The following is a 20,667-nucleotide window of genomic DNA, read 5'->3' as shown; positions in this document are numbered from 1 at the left end:
GGGTGAAGAAGCTGGAGGCAGAAGACAGCGGCACATATTTCTGTGCAGCCGGTGAACACGGCCCTGGAGACTCATTGGCTGGGTGAACATAAACCTCCCCGTGCCAGTCTCACTGTGACAGGGGAGGAGCAGACCTGAAAAGAAGCCAAGAACACAAACGGCAGTGAGGCTCTCCTGCAGGGGGCTGTAAAGCTTCATAAACAGGCAGACATGTCATTTAAAAAATTACTTTTCTCTTGTCTCCTCCTCCCCTCCCCCCAAAGACATTCCTGTTAATTGGTCACCGTATTCCATTGTGATGTCACTTCCTCCTTCATGAAATGGATAACTGATGCTGCTCTTTCTCAAGTAGTGAAGCAAGAAAATGATCCAAGCTTACCCCAGGCTAACAGCAGCCTTACTCTGGTTGACAGGTAAGGATTCATTCATCAGAAAGCAGAATAAACCAAACCTGGTTCAGTTTTCCAGAATAAGCTGTATATGTGTGTGGTGATTGAGCTCTTGAAGTATCTTCTTTCTCTGTGTCCGCAGGGCTGGCGCTCAGTAATAAAGTTAATCAGTCTCCTGCTGAACTGATGAGAGACTCTGGAGGATCCATGCAGCTCAACTGCAGTCATACCATCTCATCATACAACAACATACTGTGGTACCATCGGGCAGCAGGGGACAGCGCCCTGACTCTGATGGGATATGTATATTTAAAGTCTCCGACCGTAGAAACCTTATATAAGGATCACTGCAGTTTGAATGGAGATGGAACAGCGGCAGCATCTCTTCACATCCCCAAAGTGAACTCCACCGACAGTGGAGTGTATTTCTGTGCAGTGAGTTATGCACAATGTTTGCAGGTCCCTCTCCTCCACTACAAAAACCGAATGAGCTCTTTCTGATGCACAGACTCATTGCAGTCGATGAAGAGCAGACCAACACACCTGCATAAAACCACGAGAAGATTCTTTCATTCCGTGCCAAATATCTATCATAGAAGAGTTGTTCTGTCATAGAGAAGGGTTGTCATTGTTTTTTAAAATGAAGATCCTCACAAGGAGGCCGTATAACCTTACACACGTAAGTGTTGAAACTGCGACGTCACTTCCTCCCTTTCTTGAGAGACCTTCGGATTTCAGTGGTTGAATTTTACTTGCTCTCGCAGCAACACAGAGAAATCAACATGATCAGACGTCTTCTAATTTTCGCTGTCTTTTTGCTATCAGTGAGAGGTAAGGCGTCGTCTCTAGACAATATCTGAGACCCAATAGCCATCTCTGCCAACATTAATGATGAAGTTCACTGGAGACAACCACATTCTTTCCAATCTCAGATTTTGGCTTCATGAACAAGGTTACAATTTTATTTCTTTTTTCTATAGGTGTGCGGAGTAATGTGGCTATAACCCCCAAAATTCTCTGGGGTAATTTGGGGGACCTGGCCCTGATGAACTGCAACCACACCTTGGGAGCAGCTTACAATCGGATGTACTGGTACAAACAGAACCCACCTGAGGGTATTCAGCTCATAGTGTTTACACTTCCCAATACAAACCCTGAATTTGGGGATTTTAGCAAAGACAGGTATGTGGCAGAGAAAGCTGTGGCTGAAAGAGGCTCTCTCACGGTGAAGAAGCTGGAGGCAGAAGACAGCGGCACATATTTCTGTGCAGTCAGTGAACACGGCCCTGCAGACTCATTGGCTGGGTGAACATAAACCTCCCCGTGCCAGTCTCACTGTGACAGGGGAGGAGCAGACCTGAAAGGAAGCCAAGAACACAAACGGCAGTGAGGCTCTCCTGCAGGGGGGTGTAAAGCTTCATAAACGGACAGACATGTCATTTAAAAAATTAATTTTTCTCCTGTCTCCTCCTCCCCCCACCCCTTCCCCTCCAGAGAACATCCATGGGCAGCCATGCAGCGTTCTTCTCTCTCTGGCTCTGATGCATCAAGATGATCAGACTTGTCCTCACATTCACTGTGTCTCTGATCTGTCTGGCAGGTGAGGTTTAACCCGTTGTAGAGTAGGTTTTCTGGATTGTTTTTTTCAAAATTCAAAGTCAGTGTTCTGGAACTCCATTGCTGTCAACTACCAGTGTTGATTGTAACATCAGCATTACACTGTTCAGTTAACAACATTCTAATCACGTATTTTGATATCCTTCACCTTAAAGAGTTAAGAGAGACCCCTATATGGAGAGGACTTTACTTTTTTCTTGGTGCTGTTGTGTGCACAATGAGACAGACACAATCACTTACAAGCTGGTCAGTGTGAGCGTCTCTTTGTTTTTCATCCTCTTCTTTATCGTTTAGCAGAACTGACACGAAGCATCAATGTTCAGCTGCTGCCCGTCAGACTTCTCAAAAACCCTGGGCAGTCCTCCGCTCTCAGCTGCAGCTGTGATGACCCGAGCTACGTTCGCATGTACTGGTACCAGCAGCCTGAAGGGGAAGGAAGGCTGAAGCTCATTGGCACCCTTTACCGACAGAGCCTCACCCCTGGAGACCGTTTCAGTGACAGGTTTAAGATATCAGGAGACGCAACGAAAACAGGAACGCTGGAGATATCCAACCTGACGTCTGAAGATGCTGCAGTTTATTTCTGTGCCATGAGCATAGCACGTTGCTGCAGACGCCCCTCTCATCTCTGCAGAAACCTCTTTCTTAGCTGCAATCGCCCTTACAGTTGACAGCACACGTGCACGGCTTCAAATGTGGTTTTGATTGTGTTTTTCCTTTGCTGCAAATTAACAATGTTGTATAACAAGATATACTAATGAATGAACAGAAACAACAGGACAGTAGTATGAACTGTCAAATCCAAAGGTGACTTAAGTGAACCCTCTAGATACTACAAATATAACAGGAATGTACCTGAAACTACTAACCTTTTCCATCTCACAAGTACACTCACTACTGTCCCAGTGAGTTAATGGCCACTCAAATTTAATTGGGGCCGACTGATTAGTCGGCTGCAACTAGAGTTTTGTGTAGAAACTACTTCAATTTAATTTGCTTGTATATACTTTATTTGTGTGTGGTCACAATGGTTCAGAGTTCTGAGTGGGCAGAGACACTTTTCAGTTTCCTTATTCTATTGTGATGTCACTTCCTCTTTCATGAGATGGCTCAGTGCTGTTTAACTGATGCTGCTCTTTCTCAAGCAGTGAAGCAAGAAAATGATCCAACTGCTCCTCAGGCTAATAGCAGCCTTACTCTGGTTGACAGGTAAGGATTAATTCATCAGAAAGCAGAATAAACCAATCCTGGTTCAGTTTTCTGGCAGAAGCTGTATATGTGTGTGGTGATTGAGCTCTTGAAGTATCTTCTTTCTCTGTGTCCGCAGGGCTGGCGCTCAGTAATGAAGTTAATCAGTCTCCTGCTGAACTGATGAGAGACTCTGGAGGATCCATGCAGCTCAATTGCAGTCATGCCATCCCATCTCAATACACCATACTGTGGTACCATCGAGCACCAGGGGACAGCGCCCTGACTCTGATGGGATATGTAAATTATAAAGTACCGACCGTAGAAACCTTATATAAGGATCACTGCAGTTTGAGTGGAGATGGAACTGAGGCAGCATTTCTTCAGGTCCCCAAAGTGAACTCCACCGACAGTGGAGTGTATTTCTGTGCAGTGAGTAGCACAATGCTTGCTAGTCCTTTTTCTTCACTACAAAAACAGACAGAGCCTCTTCAGAAACAGAGACTTGTTATTGCCTATAAAGAGCAGACCAACACACCTGCACAAAACCACTAAAATATTCTTTCATTCCGTGCCAAATATCTGGCATAGTATGGCTGCTCTGTCATAGAGAAGGGTTGCCATTGGTTACTGGAATGACTTTACACATATACCTGTGAGTGTTGAAGTTGTGATGTCACTTCCTCCCTTTCTTGAGAGACCTTCGGATTTCAGTGGTTGAATTTTATTTGCTCTCTCAGCAACACAGAGAAATCAACATGATCAGACGTCTTCTAATTTTCGCTGTCTTTTTGCTATCAGTGAGAGGTAAGGCGTCGTCTCTAGACAATATCTGAGACCCAATAGCCATCTCTGCCAACATTAATGATGAAGTTCACTGGAGACAACCACATTCTTTCCAATCTCAGATTTTGGCTTCATGAACAAGGTTACAATTTTATTTCTTTTTTCTATAGGTGTGCGGAGTAATGTGGCTATAACCCCCAAAATTCTCTGGGGTAATTTGGGGGACCTGGCCCTGATGTACTGCAACCACACCTTGGGAGCAGCTTACAATCGGATGTACTGGTACAAACAGAACCCACCTGAGGGTATTCAGCTCATAGTGTTTACACTTCCCAATACAAACCCTGAATTTGGGGATTTTAGCAAAGACAGGTATGTGGCAGAGAAAGCTGTGGCTGAAAGAGGCTCTCTCACGGTGAAGAAGCTGGAGGCAGAAGACAGCGGCACATATTTCTGTGCAGTCAGTGAACACGGCCCTGCAGACTCATTGGCTGGGTGAACATAAACCTCCCCGTGCCAGTCTCACTGTGACAGGGGAGGAGCAGACCTGAAACGAAGCCAAGAACACAAACGGCAGTGAGGCTCTCCTGCAGGGGGGTGTAAAGCTTCATAAACGGACAGACATGTCATTTAAAAAATTAATTTTTCTCCTGTCTCCTCCTCCCCCCACCCCTTCCCCTCCAGAGAACATCCATGGGCAGCCATGCAGCGTTCTTCTCTCTCTGGCTCTGATGCATCAAGATGATCAGACTTGTCCTCACATTCACTGTGTCTCTGATCTGTCTGGCAGGTGAGGTTTAACCCGTTGTAGAGTAGGTTTTCTGGATTGTTTTTTTCAAAATTCAAAGTCAGTGTTCTGGAACTCCATTGCTGTCAACTACCAGTGTTGATTGTAACATCAGCATTACACTGTTCAGTTAACAACATTCTAATCACGTATTTTGATATCCTTCACCTTAAAGAGTTAAGAGAGACCCCTATATTGAGAGGACTTTACTTTTTTCTTGGTGCTGTTGTGTGCATAATGAGACAGACACAATCACTTACAAGCTGGTCAGTGTGAGCGTCTCTTTGTTTTTCATCCTCTTCTTTATCGTTTAGCAGAACTGACACGAAGCATCAATGTTCAGCTGCTGCCCGTCAGACTTCTCAAAAACCCTGGGCAGTCCTCCGCTCTCAGCTGCAGCTGTGATGACCCGAGCTACGTTCGCATGTACTGGTACCAGCAGCCTGAAGGGGAAGGAAGGCTGAAGCTCATTGGCACCCTTTACCGACAGAGCCTCACCCCTGGAGACCGTTTCAGTGACAGGTTTAAGATATCAGGAGATGCAACAAAAACAGGAACGCTGGAGATATCCAACCTGACGTCTGAAGATGCTGCAGTTTATTTCTGTGCCATGAGCATAGCACGTTGCTGCAGACGCCCCTCTCATCTCTGCAGAAACCTCTTTCCTAGCTGCAATCGCCCTTACAGCTGACAGCACACGTGCACGGCGTCAAATGTGGTTTTGATTGTGTTTTTCCTTTGCTGCAAATTAACAATGTTGTATAACAACATATACTGATGAATGAACACAAACAACAGGACAGTAGTATGAACTGTCAAATCCAAAGGTGACTTAAGTGAACCCTCTAGATACTACAAATATAACAGGAATGTACCTGAAACTACTAACCTTTTCCATCTCACAAGTACACTCACTATTGTCCCAGTGAGTTAATGGCCACTCAAATTTAATTGGGGCCGACTGATTAGTCGGCTGCAACTAGAGTTTTGTGTAGAAACTCCTTAACTTTAATTTGCTTGTATATACTTTATTTGTGTGTGGTCACAATGGTTCAGAGTTCTGAGTGGGCAGAGACACTTTTCAGTTTCCTTATTCTATTGTGATATCACTTCCTCTTTCATGAGATGGCTCAGTGCTGTTTAACTGATGCTGCTCTTTCTCAAGCAGTGAAGCAAGAAAATGATCCAACTGCTCCCCAGGCTAACAGCAGCCTTACTCTGGTTGACAGGTAAGGATTAATTCATCAGAAAGCAGAATAAACCAAACCTGGCCCAGTTTTCTGGCAGAAGCTGTATATGTGTCTGGTGATTGAGCTCTTGAAGTATCTTCTTTCTCTGTGTCCGCAGGGCTGGCGCTCTGTAATAAAGTTAATCAGTCTCCTGCTGAACTGATGAGAGACTCTGGAGGATCCATGCAGCTCAACTGCAGTCATACCATCCCATCTCAATACACCATACTGTGGTACCATCGGGCAGCAGGGGACAGCGCCCTGACTCTGATGGGATATGTTTATATAAAGGTTCCGACTGTAGAAACCTTATATAAGGATCACTGCAGTATGAGTGGAGATGGTTCAGTGGCAGCATCTCTTCACATCCCCAAAGTGAACTCCACCGACAGTGGAGTGTATTTCTGTGCAGTGAGTTATGCACAATGTTTGCAGGTCCCTCTCCTCCACTACAAAAACCGAATGAGCTCTTTCTGATGCACAGACTCATTGCAGTCGATAAAGAGCAGACCAACACACCTGCATAAAACCACGAGAAGATTCTTTCATTCCGTGCAAAATATCTATCATAGAAGAGTTGTTCTGTCATAGAGAAGGGTTGTCATTGTTTTTTTAAATGAAGATCCTCACGAGGAGGCCGTATAACCCTTACAAACATAAGTGTTGAAACTGTGACGTCACTTCCTCCCTTTCTTGCGAGACCTTCGGATTTCAGTGGTTGAATTTTATTTGCTCTCTCAGCAACACGGAGAAATCAACATGATCAGGCTGCTCAGTGTCTTTATCATAATACTGTACAGCCTCACAGGTAAATCATTTATAAAATAGTAATTAAATGATGAAAAATTACAAATTAAATTTTAGTAATGTGGGTGACGAGGACAAGTCTTTGTAGTTTATCCAGAAATATTGTTTTGAATGTCAGTTGAGCTCCACCAGCTCACTCACGATGTGCGAGTGAAACATATGATGCTTGATTTCCTTTCCCTCCACAGGAATCTCATTCGGTAACAGCGTGCAGAAGTCTCCCTCCACCCTGCTGACAGACCCTGGAGAGTCTGTGCAACTCAGCTGCAGCCACAACATACAGAGCTATGACACAATACTGTGGTACCAGCAACCCCAGCAAGGGAATGGGATGAAGCTCCTTGGACGTGTTTTTTTTTTAAGAACGTAGCGATGGAGAGTGAAAAAAGATTCAACGTGAGTGGAGATGGTAAACGGCAGGCGTTCCTTCATATCGACAGGCTGGCATTAACAGACAGTGCCATGTATTTGTGCGCTGCGTGGATATCACAGTGATACAGGTCTCCTCTTACCCCTACAAAAACAACTTCCCCATCTGCACTCGTCTCAGAACCATTCATCATAACTGTACGTTTTTTTATTCACATTCTGAGCAACGAGCGTGCTGTTTTCCTTCTTTCTTGTAATTTCTCTCAATTTTTCTTTTCAGTTTTTGTCACTATTTTTTATGATGATTTTATGATGTCACTTCCTGCCCTCCCCATCCCAGAGAGTGCACTGAAGGCCACACTGCTGCATTTTTATTATATTCCCTCAGCAGCACTGAGTCAACATGATCAGACGTCTCCTTATTTTCAGTGTCTTTTTGCTCTCAGTGAGAGGTAAGGCGTCGTCTCTAGACAATATCTGAGACCCAATAGCCATCTCTGCCATCTTTAACGATGAATTTGACTGGAGACAACCACGTTCTGTCCAATCTCATATTTTGGCTTTATGAACAAGGTTGAAATTTTATTTATTTTTTCTACAGGTGTGCAGAGTAATGTCATTATGAACCCCAAGATGATCTGGAGTCGTATGGGGGACCTGGCCCAGATGAACTGCAGCCACACTTTGGGAGTTACTTACTACCAGATGTACTGGTACAAACAGAACCCACTTGAGGGAATTCAGCTCATAGTGTTTACAACTGTTGGTGAGAGCCCTGAATTTGGGGATTTTAGCAAAGACAGGTATGTGGCAGAGAAAGCTGCGGCTGAAAGAGGCTCTCTCACGGTGAAGAAGCTGGAGGCAGAAGACAGCGGCACATATTTCTGTGCAGTCAGTGAACACGGCCCTGCAGACTCATTGGCTGGGTGAACATAAACCTCCCCGTGCCAGTCTCACTGTGACAGGGGAGGAGCAGACCTGAAACGAAGCCAAAAACACAAACGGCAGCGAGGCTCTCCTGCAGGGGGGTGTAAAGCTTCATAAATAGGCAGACATGTCATTTAAAATATTACTTTTCTCTTGTCTCCTCCTCCCCTCCCCCCAAAGACATTCCTGTTAATTGGTCACCTTATTCCATTGTGATGTCACTTCCTTCTTCATGAAATGGATAAATGATGCTGCTCTTTCTCAATTAGTGAAGCAAGAAAATGATCCAAGCATACCCCAGGCTAACAGCAGCCTTACTCTGGTTGACAGGTAAGGATTAATTCATCAGAATGCAGAATAAACCAAACCTGGTCCAGTTTTCTAGAAGATGCTGTATATGTTTTTGGTGATTGAGCTCTTGAAATTTCTTCTTTCTCTGTGTCCACAGGGCTGGCGCTCAGTAATGAAGTTAATCAGTCTCCTGCTGAACTGATGATAGACTCTGGAGGATCCATGAAGCTCAACTGCAGTCATGCCATCCCTTTATACAACAACATACTGTGGTACCATCGGGCAGCAGGGGACAGCGCCCTGACTCTGATGGGATATGTATATGTAAAGTCTGCGACCGTAGAAACCTTATATAAGGATCACTGCAGTTTGAGTGGAGATGGTTCAGTGGTAGCATCTCTTCACATCCCCAAAGTGAACTCCAACGACAGTGGAGTGTATTTCTGTGCAGTGAGTTATGCACAATGTTTGCAGGTCCCTCTCCTCCACTACAAAAACCGAATGAGCTCTTTCTGATGCACAGACTCATTGCAGTCGATAAAGAGCAGACCAACACACCTGCATAAAACCACAAGAAGATTCTTTCATTCCGTGCCAAATATCTATCATAGAAGAGTTGTTCTGTCATAGAGAAGGGTTGTCATTGTTTCTTAAAATGAAGGTCCTCACGAGGAGACCGTATAACCTTACACACATAAGTGTTGAAACTGCGACGTCACTTCCTCCCTTTCTTGAGAGACCTTCGGATTTCAGTGGTTGAATTTTACTTGCTCTCGCAGCAACACAGAGAAATCAACATGATCAGGCTGCTCTGTGTCTTTATCATAATACTGTACAGCCTCACAGGTAAATCATTTATAAAATAGTAATTAAATGACGAGAAAAAACAAATGAAATTTTAATAATGTGGGTGACGAGGACAAGTCATAGCAGTTTATCCAGAAATCTTGGTTTGAATGTCAGTTGAGCTCCACCAGCTCACTCACGATGTGCGAGTGAAACACATGATGCTTGATTTCCTTTCCCTCCACAGGACTCTCATTCGGTAACAGCGTGCAGCAGTCTCCCTCCACCCTGCTGAGAGACCCTGGAGAGTCTGTGCAACTCAACTGCAGCCACAACATACAGAGCTATGACACAATACTGTGGTACCAGCAACCCCAGCAGGGAAATGGGATGAAGCTCCTTGGACGTGTTTATTATAAGAACGTAGAGATGGAGGGTGAAAAAAGATTCAACGTGAGTGGAAATGGTGAACGGCAGGCATTCCTTCACATCGACAGGCTGGCATTAACAGACAGTGCTGTGTATCTGTGCGCTGCGTGGCTATCACAGTGATACAGGTCTCCTCCTACCCCTACAAAAACCACTTTCCCATCCTCTCTGTTCTCAGAACCATTCATCGTAACTGCAAGTTTTTTATTTACATTTTGAGCAACGAGCGTGCTGTTTTCCTTCTTTCTTGTGAATTCTCTCACTTTTTCTTTTCAGTTTTTGTCACTATTTTTTATGATGATTTTATGATGTCACTTCCTGCCCTCCCCATCCCAGAGAGTGCACTGAAGGCCACACTGCTGCATTTTTACTATATTTTCCCAGCAGCACTGAGTAAACATGGTCAGATGTCTCCTTATTTTCATTGTCTTTTTGCTCTCAATGAGAGGTAAGGCGTCGTCTCTCTAGACAATTTCAGAGACCCAGTAGCCATCTCTACACACCTTAACAATGAATTTGATTGTAGACTTCCACATTCTTTCCAATCTCTTATTAAGCCTCATAGGCAAGGTTACAATTAAAATTTGATTTTTGTTTTCCACAGGTGTGCAGAGTAAAGTCATTATGGCCCCCAGAATTCTCTGGGGTAATTTGGGGGACCTGGCCCAGATGAACTGCAGCCACAACTTGGGAGCAACTTACGACTCGATGTACTGGTACAAACAGAACCCACCTGAGGGTATTCAGCTCATAGTGTTTACACGTCTCTACACAAGCTCTGAATTTGGGAATTTTAGCGAAGACAGGTATGTGGCAGAGAAAGCTGTGGCTGAAAGAGGCTCTCTCACGGTGAAGAAGCTGGAGGCAGAAGACAGCGGCACATATTTCTGTGCAGTCAGTAAACACGGCCCTGCAGACTCATTGGCTGGGTGAACATAAACCTCCCCGTGCGAGTCTCACTGTGACAGGGGAGGAGCAGATTTGAAACGAAGCCAAGAACACAAACGGCAGTGAGGCTCTCCTGCAGGGGGGTGTAAAGCTTCATAAACAGACAGACATGTCATTTAAAAAATTAACTTTTCTCCTGTCTCCTCCCCCCCCACCCCTTCCTCTCCAGAGAACATCCACGGGCAGCCATGCAGCGTTCTTCTCTCTCTGGCTCTGATGCATCAAGATGATCAGACTTGTCCTCACATTCACTGTGTCTCTGATCTGTCTGGCAGGTGAGGTTTAACCCGTTGTAGAGTAGGTTTTCTGGATTGTTTTTTTTAAAATTCCATTTCAGTGTTCTGAAACTCCATTGCTGTGAACTAGCAGTGTTGATTGTTACATCTGCTTTAGAATGTTCAATTAACAACATTCTAATTACGTATTTTGATATCCTTCACCTTAAAGAGTTAAGAGAGACCCCTATATTGAGAGGACTTTACTTTTGTCTTGGTGCTGTTGTGTGCACAATGAGACAGACACAATCACTTAAAAGCTGGTCAGTGTGAGCATCTCTTTGTTTTTCATCCTCTTCTTTATCGTTTAGCAGAACTGTCACGAAGCATCAATGTTCAGCTGCTCCCCGTCAGACTTCTCAAAAACCCTGGGCAGTCCTCCGCTCTCAGCTGCAGGTGTGATGACCCGAGCTACACCTACATGTTCTGGTACCAGCAGCCTGAAGGGGAAGGAAGGCTGAAGCTCATTGGCACCCTTTATCGACAGAACCTCACCCCTGGAGACCTTTTCAGTGACAGGTTTAAGATATCAGGAGACGCAACAAAAACAGGAATGCTGGAGATATCCAACCTGACGTCTGAAGATGCTGCAGTTTATTTCTGTGCCATGAGCATAGCACGTTGCTGCAGACGCCCCTCTCATCTTTGCAGAAACCTCTTTCTTAGCTGCAATCGCCCTTACAGTTGACAGCACACCTGCACGGCTTCAAATGTGGTTTTGATTGTGTTTTTCCTCTGCTGCAAATTAACAATGTAGTATAACAAGATATACTGATGAATGAACAGAAACAACAGGACAGTAGTATGAACTGTCAAATCCAAAGGTGACTTAAGTGAACCCTCTAGATACTACAAATATAACAGGAATGTACCTGAAACTACCAACCTTTTCCATCTCACAAGTACACTCACTACTGTCCCAGTGAGTTAATGGCCACTTTAATTTTATTGGGGCCGATTGATAAGTCGGCTGCAACAAGAGTTTTCTGACAGAACCGGCTTAAATTTAATTTGCTTGTATATATTTTATTTGTGTGTGGTCACAATGGTCCAGAGTTCTGAGTGGGCAGAGGCACTTCTGTAAATCAGTTTCCTTATTGTATTGTGATGTCACTTCCTCCCTCCCCCCATCGCGCAGAGTGCATGTAAGGCCATACTGCTACACTTTTACTATATACCATAAGCAGCACTGTGTCAACATGATCAGACTTCTCCGAATAATCGCTGTTTTCTTGTTCTCAGTAAAAGGTAAGAAGTCATCTCTAGACAATTTCAGAGACCCAGTAGCCATCTCTACCCACATTAACGATGAATTTGACTGGAGACAATCATATTCTTTCCAATCTCATATTTTGGCTTTATGAACAGCTTATGTATTAAATTTATATATTATATATTATACATTGTATTTTTGTGTGTGTGTGTGTGTGTGTGTGTGTGGTTGTAATGGTTCAGGATCCAGATTGGGCAGAGACGCTCCTATTAATTGGCTACCTTATTCTATTGTGATGTCACTTCCTCTTTCATGAGATGGCTCAGTGCTGTTTAACTGATGCTGCTCTTTCTCAAGCAGTGAAGCAAGAAAATGATCCAACTGCTCCCCAGGCTAACAGCAGCCTTACTCTGGTTGACAGGTAAGAATTAATTCATCAGAATGCAGAATAAACCAAACCTGGTCCAGTTTTCTAGAAGATGCTGTATATGTTTGTGGTGATTGAGCTCTTGAAATTTCTTCTTTCTCTGTGTCCGCAGGGCTGGCACTCAGTAATGACGTTAATCAGTCTCCTGCTGAACTGATGAGAGACTCTGGAGGATCCATGCAGCTCGACTGCAATCATGCCATCTCATCATATGACAACATACTGTGGTACCATCGGGCAGCAGGGGACAGCGCCCTGACTCTGATCGGATATGTTTATTTTAAGAACCCGACCGTAGAAACCTTATATAAGGATCACTGCAGTTTGAGTGGAGATGGAACTAAGGCAGCATCTCTTCACGTCCCCAAAGTGAACTCCACCGACAGTGGAGTGTATTTCTGTGCAGTGAGTTATGCACAATGTTTGCAGGTCCCTCTCCTCCACTACAAAAACCGAATGAGCTCTTTCTGATGCACAGACTCATTGCAGTCGATAAAGAGCAGACCAACACACCTGCATAAAACCACAAGAAGATTCTTTAATTCTGTGCCAAATATCTGTCATAGAAGAGTTGCTCTGTCATAGAGAAGGGTTGTCATTGTTTTTTCAAATGAAGGTCCTCACGAGGAGATCGTATAACCTTACACACGTAAGTGTTGAAACTGCGACGTCACTTCCTCCCTTTCTTGAGAGACCTTCGGATTTCAGTGGTTGAATTTTACTTGCTCTTTCAGCAACACAGAGAAATCAACATGATCAGGCCAATCAGTGTTTTTGTCATAATACTGTACAGCCTCACAGGTAAATCATTTATAAAATAGTAATTAAATGATGAGAAATAACAAATGAAATTTTAATAATGTGGGTGACGAGGACAAGTCATAGCAGTTTATCCAGAAATCTTGGTTTGAATGTCAGTTGAGCTCCACCAGCTCACTCACGATGTGCGAGTGAAACACATGATGCTTGATTTCCTTTCCCTCCACAGGACTCTCATTCGGTAACAGCGTGCAGCAGTCTCCCTCCACCCTGCTGAGAGACCCTGGAGAGTCTGTGCAACTCAACTGCAGCCACAACATACGGAGCTATGACACAATACTGTGGTACCAGCAACCCCAGCAGGGAAATGGGATGAAGCTCATTGGACGTGTTTATCTTAAGAACGTAGAGATGGAGGGTGAAAAAAGATTCAACGTGAGTGGAGATGGTAAACGGCAGGCGTTCCTTCACATCGACAGGCTGGCATTAACAGACAGTGCCGTGTATCTGTGCGCTGCGTGGTATCACAGTGATACAGGTCTTCTCTTACCCCTACAAAAACCACTTCCCCATCCGCACTCTTCTCAGAACCATTCATCATAACTGTACGTTTTGAATGTACTTTTTGAGCAACGAACGTGCTGTTTTCCTTCTTTCTTGTGAATTCTCTCATTTTTCATTTATGTTTTTGTCACTATTTTTCATGATGATTTTATGATGTCACTTCCTGCCCTCCCCCTTCCCAGAGAGTGCACTGAAGGCCACACTGCTCTGCTTTTACTATATTCTCTCAGCAGCACTGAGTCAACATGATCAGACTTCTCCTTATTATCACGGTCTCATTTCTCTCAGCGAGAGGTAAGATGTCATCTCTGGACAATTTCAGAGACCCAGTGGCCATCTCTACACACATTGACAATGAATTTGATTTCAGACCACCACAATCTATAGTAATCCATTACTAAGATGGTAAAGCAAGGTTAAAACTAGATTTTTGTTTTCCACAGGTGTGCAGAGTAAAGTCATTATGGCCCCCAGAATTCTCTGGGGTAATTTGGGGGACCCGGCCCAGATGAACTGCAGCCACACTTTGGGAGCAGCTTACGATCAGATGTACTGGTACAAACAGAACCCACTTGAGGGTATTCAGCTAATAGTTTTTACTTCTTATGCAAGCCCTGAATTTGGTGATGTTAGCAAAGAAAGGTATTTGGCAGAGAAAGCTGTGGCTGAAAGAGGCTCTCTCAAGGTGAAGAAGCTGGAGGCAGAAGACAGCGGCACATATTTCTGTGCAGTCAGTGAACACGGCCCTGCAGACTCATTGGCTTGGTGAACATAAACCTCCCCGTGCCAGTCTCACTGTGACAGGGGAGGAGCAGACCTGAAACGAAGCCAAGAACACAAACGGCAGTGAGGCTCTCCTGCAGGGGGGTGTAAAGCTTCATAAACAGACAGACATGTCATTTAAAAAATAAACTTTTCTCCTGTCTCCTCCTCCCCCCACCCCTTCCTCTCCAGAGAACATCCACGGGCAGCCATGCAGCGTTCTTCTCTCTCTGGCTCTGATGCAACAAGATGATCAGACTTGTCCTCACATTCACTGTGTCTCTGGTCTGTCTGGCAGGTGAGGTTTAACCCTTTGATGAGTAGGTTTTCTGGAATGTTTATTTCAAAATTCAAAGTCAGTGTTCTGGAACTCCATTGCTGTCAACTACCAGTGTTGATTGTTACATCAGCATTAGACTGTTCAGTTAACAACATTCTAATCACATATTTTGATATTCTTCACCTGAAAGAGTTAAAAGAGAGCCCTATATTGAGAGGACTTTGCTTTTGTCTTGGTGCTGTTGTGTGCACAATGAGACAGACACAATCACTTACAAGCTGATCAGTGTGAGCGTCTCTTTGTTTTTCATCCTCTTCTTTATCGTTTAGCAGAACTGACACGAAGCATCAATGTTCAGCTGCTCCCCGTCAGACTTCTCAAAAACCCTGGAGAGTCCTCCGCTCTCAGCTGCAGCTGTGATGACCCGAGCTACGTTCGCATGTACTGGTACCAGCAGCCTGAAGGGGAAGGAAGGCTGAAGCTCATTGGCACCCTTTACCGACAGAGCCTCACCCCTGGAGACCGTTTCAGTGACAGGTTTAAGATATCAGGAGATGCAACGAAAACAGGAACGCTGGAGATATCCAACCTGACGTCTGAAGATGCTGCAGTTTATTTCTGTGCCATGAGCATAGCACGTTGCTGCAGACGCCCCTCTCATCTCTGCAGAAACCTCTTTCTTAGCTGCAATCGCCCTTACAGTTGACAGCACACCTGCACGGCTTCAAATGTGGTTTTGATTGTGTTTTTCCTTTGCTGCAAATTAACAATGTTGTATAACAAGATATACTGATGAATGAACAGAAACAACAGGACAGTAGTATGAACTGTCAAATCCAAAGGTGACTTAAGTGAACCCTCTAGATACTACAAATATAACAGGAATGTACCTGAAACTACTAACCTTTTCCATCTCACAAGTACACTCACTACTGTCCCAGTGAGTTAATGGCTACTCAAATTTAATTGGGGCCGACTGATTAGTCGGCTGCAACTAGAGTTTTGTGTAGAAACTACTTCAATTTAATTTGCTTGTATATACTTTATTTGTGTGTGGTCACAATGGTTCAGAGTTCTGAGTGGGCAGAGACACTTTTCAGTTTCCTTATTCTATTGTGATGTCACTTCCTCTTTCATGAGATGGCTCAGTGCTGTTTAACTGATGCTGCTCTTTCTGAAGCAGTGAAGCAAGAAAATGATCCAACTGCTCCCCGGGCTAACAGCAGCCTTACTCTGGTTGACAGGTAAGGATTAATTCATCAGAAAGCAGAATAAACCAATCCTCGTTTACTTTTCTAGAAGAAGCTGTATACGTGTGTGGTGATTGAGCTCTTGAAGTATCTTCTTTCTCTGTGTCTGTAGGGCTGGCGCTCAGTAATACAGTTAATCAGTCTCCTGCTGAACTGACGATAGACTCTGGAGGATCCATGCAGCTCAACTGCAGTCATGCCATCCCATCTCAATACACCATACTGTGGTACCATCGAGCACCAGGGGACAGCGCCCTGACTCTGATCGGATATGTATATTTAAAGGACCCGACCGTAGAAACCTTATATAAGGATCACTGCAGTTTGAGTGGAGATGGAACTGAGGCAGCATCTCTTCAGGTCCCCAAAGTGAACTCCAACGACAGTGGAGTGTATTTCTGTGCAGTGAGTAGCACAATGCTTGCTGGTCCTTTTTCTTCACTACAAAAACAGACAGAGCCTCTTCAGAAACAGAGACTTGTTATTGCCTATAAAGAACAGACCAACACACCTGCACAAAACCACTAAAATATTCTTTCATTCCATGCCAAATATCTGGCATAGTATGGCTGCTCTGTCATAGAGAAGGGTTGCCATTGGTTACTGGAATGACTTTACACATATACCTGTAAGTGTTGAAGTTGTGATGTCACTTCCTCCCTTTCTTGAGAGACCTTCGGATTTCAGTGGTTGAATTTTATTTGCTTTCTCGGCAACACGGAGAAATCAACATGATCAGACGTCTTCTAATTTTCGCTGTCTTTTTGCTCTCAGTGAGAGGTAAGGCGTCGTCTCTAGACAATATCTGAGACCCAGTAGCCATCTCTGCCAACATTAATGATGAAGTTGACTGGAGACAATCACATTCTTTCCAATCTCATATTTTGGCTTCATGAACAAGGTTACAATTTTATTTCTTTTTTCTATAGGTGTGCGGAGTAATGTGGCTATAACCCCAAAAATTCTCTGGGGTAATTTGGGGGACCCGGCCGATATGAACTGCAGCCACACCTTGGGAGCAACTTACAATCAGATGTACTGGTACAAACAGAACCCACCTGAGGGTATTCAGCTAATAGTGTTTACAACTTCCTATGCAAGCCCTGAATTTGGGGATTTTAGCAAAGACAGGTATGTGGCAGACAAAGCTGTGGCTGAAAGAGGCTCTCTCAGGGTGAAGAAGCTGGAGGCAGAAGACAGCGGCACATATTTCTGTGCAGTCAGTGAACACGGCCCTGCAGACTCATTGGCTGGGTGAACATAAACCTCCCCGTGCCAGTCTCACTGTGACAGGGGAGGAGCAGACCTGAAACGAAGCCAAGAACACAAACGGCAGCGAGGCTCTCCTGCAGGGGGGTGTAAAGCTTCATAAACGGACAGACATGTCATTTAAAAAATTAACTTTTCTCCTGTCTCCTCCCCCACCCCACCCCTTCCCCTCCAGAGAACATCCATGGGCAGCCATGCAGCGTTCTTCTCTCTCTGGCTCTGATGCATCAAGATGATCAGACTTGTCCTCACATTCACTGTGTCTCTGATCTGTCTGGCAGGTGAGGTTTAACCCGTTGTAGAGTAGGTTTTCTGGATTGTTTTTTTCAAAATTCAAAGTCAGGGTTCTGGAACTCCATTGCTGTCAACTACCAGTGTTGATTGTTACATCAGCATTAGACTGTTCAGTTAACAACATTCTAATCACGTATTTTGATATCCTTCACGTTAAAGAGTTAAGAGACACCCCTATATTGAGAGGACTTTGCTTTTGTCTTGGTGCTGTTGTGTGCACAATGAGACAGACACAATCACTTACAAGCTGGTCAGTGTGAGCATCTCTTTGTTTTTCATCCTCTTCTTTATCGTTTAGCAGAACTGTCACAAAGCGTCAATGTTCAGCTGCTCCCCGTCAGACTTCTCAAAAACCCTGGGCAGTCCTCCGCTCTCAGCTGCAGCTGTGATGACCCGAGCTACGTTCGCATGTTCTGGTACCAGCAGCCTGAAGGGGAAGGAAGGCTGAAGCTCATTGGTTCCCTTTACCGAGACAGATTCACCCCTGGAGACCATTTCAATGACAGGTTTCAGATATCAGGAGACGCAACGAAAACAGGAATTCTGGAGATATCCAACCTGACGTCTGAAGATGCTGCAGTTTATTTCTGTGCCATGAGCATAGCACGTTGCTGCAGACGCCCCTCTCATCTCTGCAGAAACCTCTTCCTTAGCCGCAATCGCCCTTATAGTTGACAGCACACCTGCACGGCTTCAAATGTGGTTTTGATTATATTTTTTTATATTTTTCCCCTGCTGCAAATGAATAATGTAGTATAACAAGATATACTGATGAATGAACACAAACAACAGGACTGTAGTATGAACTGTCAAATCCAAAGGTGACTTAAGTGAACCCTCTAGATACTACAAATATAATATGAATGTACCTGAAACTACTAACCTTTTCAATCTCACAAGTACACTCACGACTGTCCCAGTGAGTTAATAGCCACTTAAATTTAATTGGGGCCGACTGATTAGTCGGCTGCAACTAGAGTTTTCTGACAGAACCTGCTTAAATTTATTTTGCTTGTATATATTTTTTTTGTGTGTGGTCACAATGGTTCAGAGTTCTGAGTGGGCAGAGACACTTCTGTTAATCAGTTTCCTTATTCTATTGTGATGTCACTTCCTCTTTCATGAGATGGCTCAGTGCAGGTTAAATGATGCTGCTCTTTCTCCAGCAGTGACGCGACAAAATGGTCCATGTGCTTGCCAGGCTAACGGGAGTCTTGCTCTGGTGGACGGGTAAGCATTCATTCTTCAGAAAGTGAGAGAAAAGCAATCTTGATACTGTTCATGTACGCGGTGATCAAGTTCTTGAAGTGTCTTCTATCCCTATGTCCGCAGGGCTGGCGCTCAGTAATAAAGTTAATCAGTCTCCCTCCGCCCTTCAGACAGCCCCTGGAGAGTCTGTGCAACTCAACTGCAGCCACAACATAAAGAGCTATGACACAATACTGTGGTACCAGCAACCCCAGCAGGGGAATAGGATGAAGCTCCTTGGACGTGTTTATTTTAAGAATGTAGAGATGGAGGGTGAAAAAAGATTCAACGTGAGTGGAGATGGTGAACGGCAGGCGTTCCTTCACATCGACAGGCTGGCATTAACAGACAGTGCCGTGTATCTGTGCGCTGCGTGGATATCACAGTGATACAGGTCTCCTCTTACCCCTACAAAAACCACTTCCCCATCCTCTCTGTTACTGAACCTTCTGTCATAACTGTAAATACAGTATACTGTAAATGATCATTCTCCCTTGTGTTTTAAGCCTCACTCAATGTGTAACATCTAAAAGTCATGACAAATTTATATCAATTATATGCCTGCCTAGTTTTGCAAACTTACTTCCCTGATACAAATGCTAGTCAGTAATAATTCTATAGCAACATTTCAGAAAATTTAGCTGCATGCAGAAATTCTAAGATTTCAAGCACAAATAATCAGAAAACACTTTGTGTAACAGTCAAGATACACATACTAATAGGCAATGGGTTTGTGAATACTGGATGGGCAGTTGATAAGTTATGATTATTTTTTTGTCAGTGCATTATCTTTCAATGTGTTCATGAATCAAGGACATCAAAAATCAGCTTTTCAAATGAAAATGACGTCAATCATATGCTATGGCCTTCACAGTCACCAGATCTCAACCCAGTTAAACACCTATGGAAGATTTTGGACCAACGTGTTAGACAGCACTCTCCATCATCATCATCATCAAAACAGCAAATGTGGGAATATCTTTTGGAAGAATGCTGTTCCATCCCTCCAGTAGAGTTCCAGAGACTTGTAGAATCTATGCCAAGGCTCGATGAAGCTGTTCTGGCGGCTTGTGGTGCCCCAAATGCCTTCCTAAGACACTTTATGCTTGTTTTTCCTTAAATTTCTCAGCCATCTGTGTGTATATAGGTACATATATAGGCCTGGATTAAAGCAACATTTGCGGATACAGTCCGCACTTCGTTCTCCGCACTCGTGTTAAACGGTAAATGGACTGCATGGCAAATATCTGCAATGAGCAGATTGTAAACAAAACTGAAGTGCAGGTTTTGTTTTTTCTGGTTACTCTGAAAGTTAACACGGTCGATAACAGACTGGACTGGTGTATATTGTTTGTTAAGCGCAGACTACTTGGTGATTAAAACGGATTTTCAACGGATAAATTCAATTTATGATTTAATCCCCCTAACACGGTATGAAGACACTGTGTGTTAGGCTACTTGCCATTTGATTAGTCTGATCGTTGGCACGCTTGATAAAAAAAGAAAATTACTAACGAAAACAGATTGAGATCAATGATTAGTTTAAAGGAAAGTTTTGCGCCCCACCAATTTTCAGCTCACCAGTCACCAGTCGCCGCTGAACAAAACGTTACGTAGGCTATGTGGGAAATATTCAGTCCTAGCTTAGCTGCTGACCAGCAACCTGATGATTTTGCTCAAGCAATCAAAGTTGCCGTTAATAATAGCCGGCGTTCGTGGGGGCTGTTCATTCGTCTCTCTTTAAAATTTTGCATAGCTGAAATTACATGTTAA

General features: G+C 44.0%; 1 protein-coding gene and 4 long non-coding RNA genes across 7 annotated transcripts in view; all 5 read left to right on the top strand.

Annotated features, from left to right (window-relative positions):
* The window catches only part of LOC118210508 (M1-specific T cell receptor beta chain-like), a 128,818-nt gene that overhangs the window by 39,935 nt on the left and 68,216 nt on the right, over nt 1–20,667 (top strand). The window lies entirely within an intron of this gene.
* LOC118219772 lies at nt 1,151–2,672 on the top strand. 2 transcript variants are annotated; one of them, XR_004763845.1, is made up of 3 exons: nt 1,151–1,220; nt 1,370–1,989; nt 2,304–2,672. It is a non-coding gene; the product is annotated as an uncharacterized LOC118219772 (long non-coding RNA). The 2 variants fall into 2 exon arrangements; XR_004763846.1 differs by having other exon boundaries at nt 2,301–2,672.
* LOC118219835 lies at nt 6,723–10,319 on the top strand. Of its 2 annotated transcripts, none has more exons than XR_004763857.1 (4): nt 6,723–6,804; nt 9,424–9,629; nt 9,882–10,053; nt 10,210–10,319. It is a non-coding gene; the product is annotated as an uncharacterized LOC118219835 (long non-coding RNA). The 2 variants fall into 2 exon arrangements; XR_004763861.1 differs by lacking the exon at nt 6,723–6,804 and adding an exon at nt 8,902–9,236.
* Nucleotides 13,130–14,535, top strand: LOC118219909. The gene is made up of 3 exons (XR_004763891.1): nt 13,130–13,269; nt 13,457–14,085; nt 14,235–14,535. It is a non-coding gene; the product is annotated as an uncharacterized LOC118219909 (long non-coding RNA).
* On the top strand, nt 15,547–17,510 carry LOC118219735. The gene is made up of 3 exons (XR_004763832.1): nt 15,547–16,077; nt 16,196–16,863; nt 17,013–17,510. It is a non-coding gene; the product is annotated as an uncharacterized LOC118219735 (long non-coding RNA).

This window comes from Anguilla anguilla, chromosome 1, assembly GCF_013347855.1.
Source record: "Anguilla anguilla isolate fAngAng1 chromosome 1, fAngAng1.pri, whole genome shotgun sequence".
NCBI lineage: Eukaryota > Metazoa > Chordata > Actinopteri > Anguilliformes > Anguillidae > Anguilla > Anguilla anguilla.
This window is presented reverse-complemented; position numbering and strand designations above follow the sequence as displayed.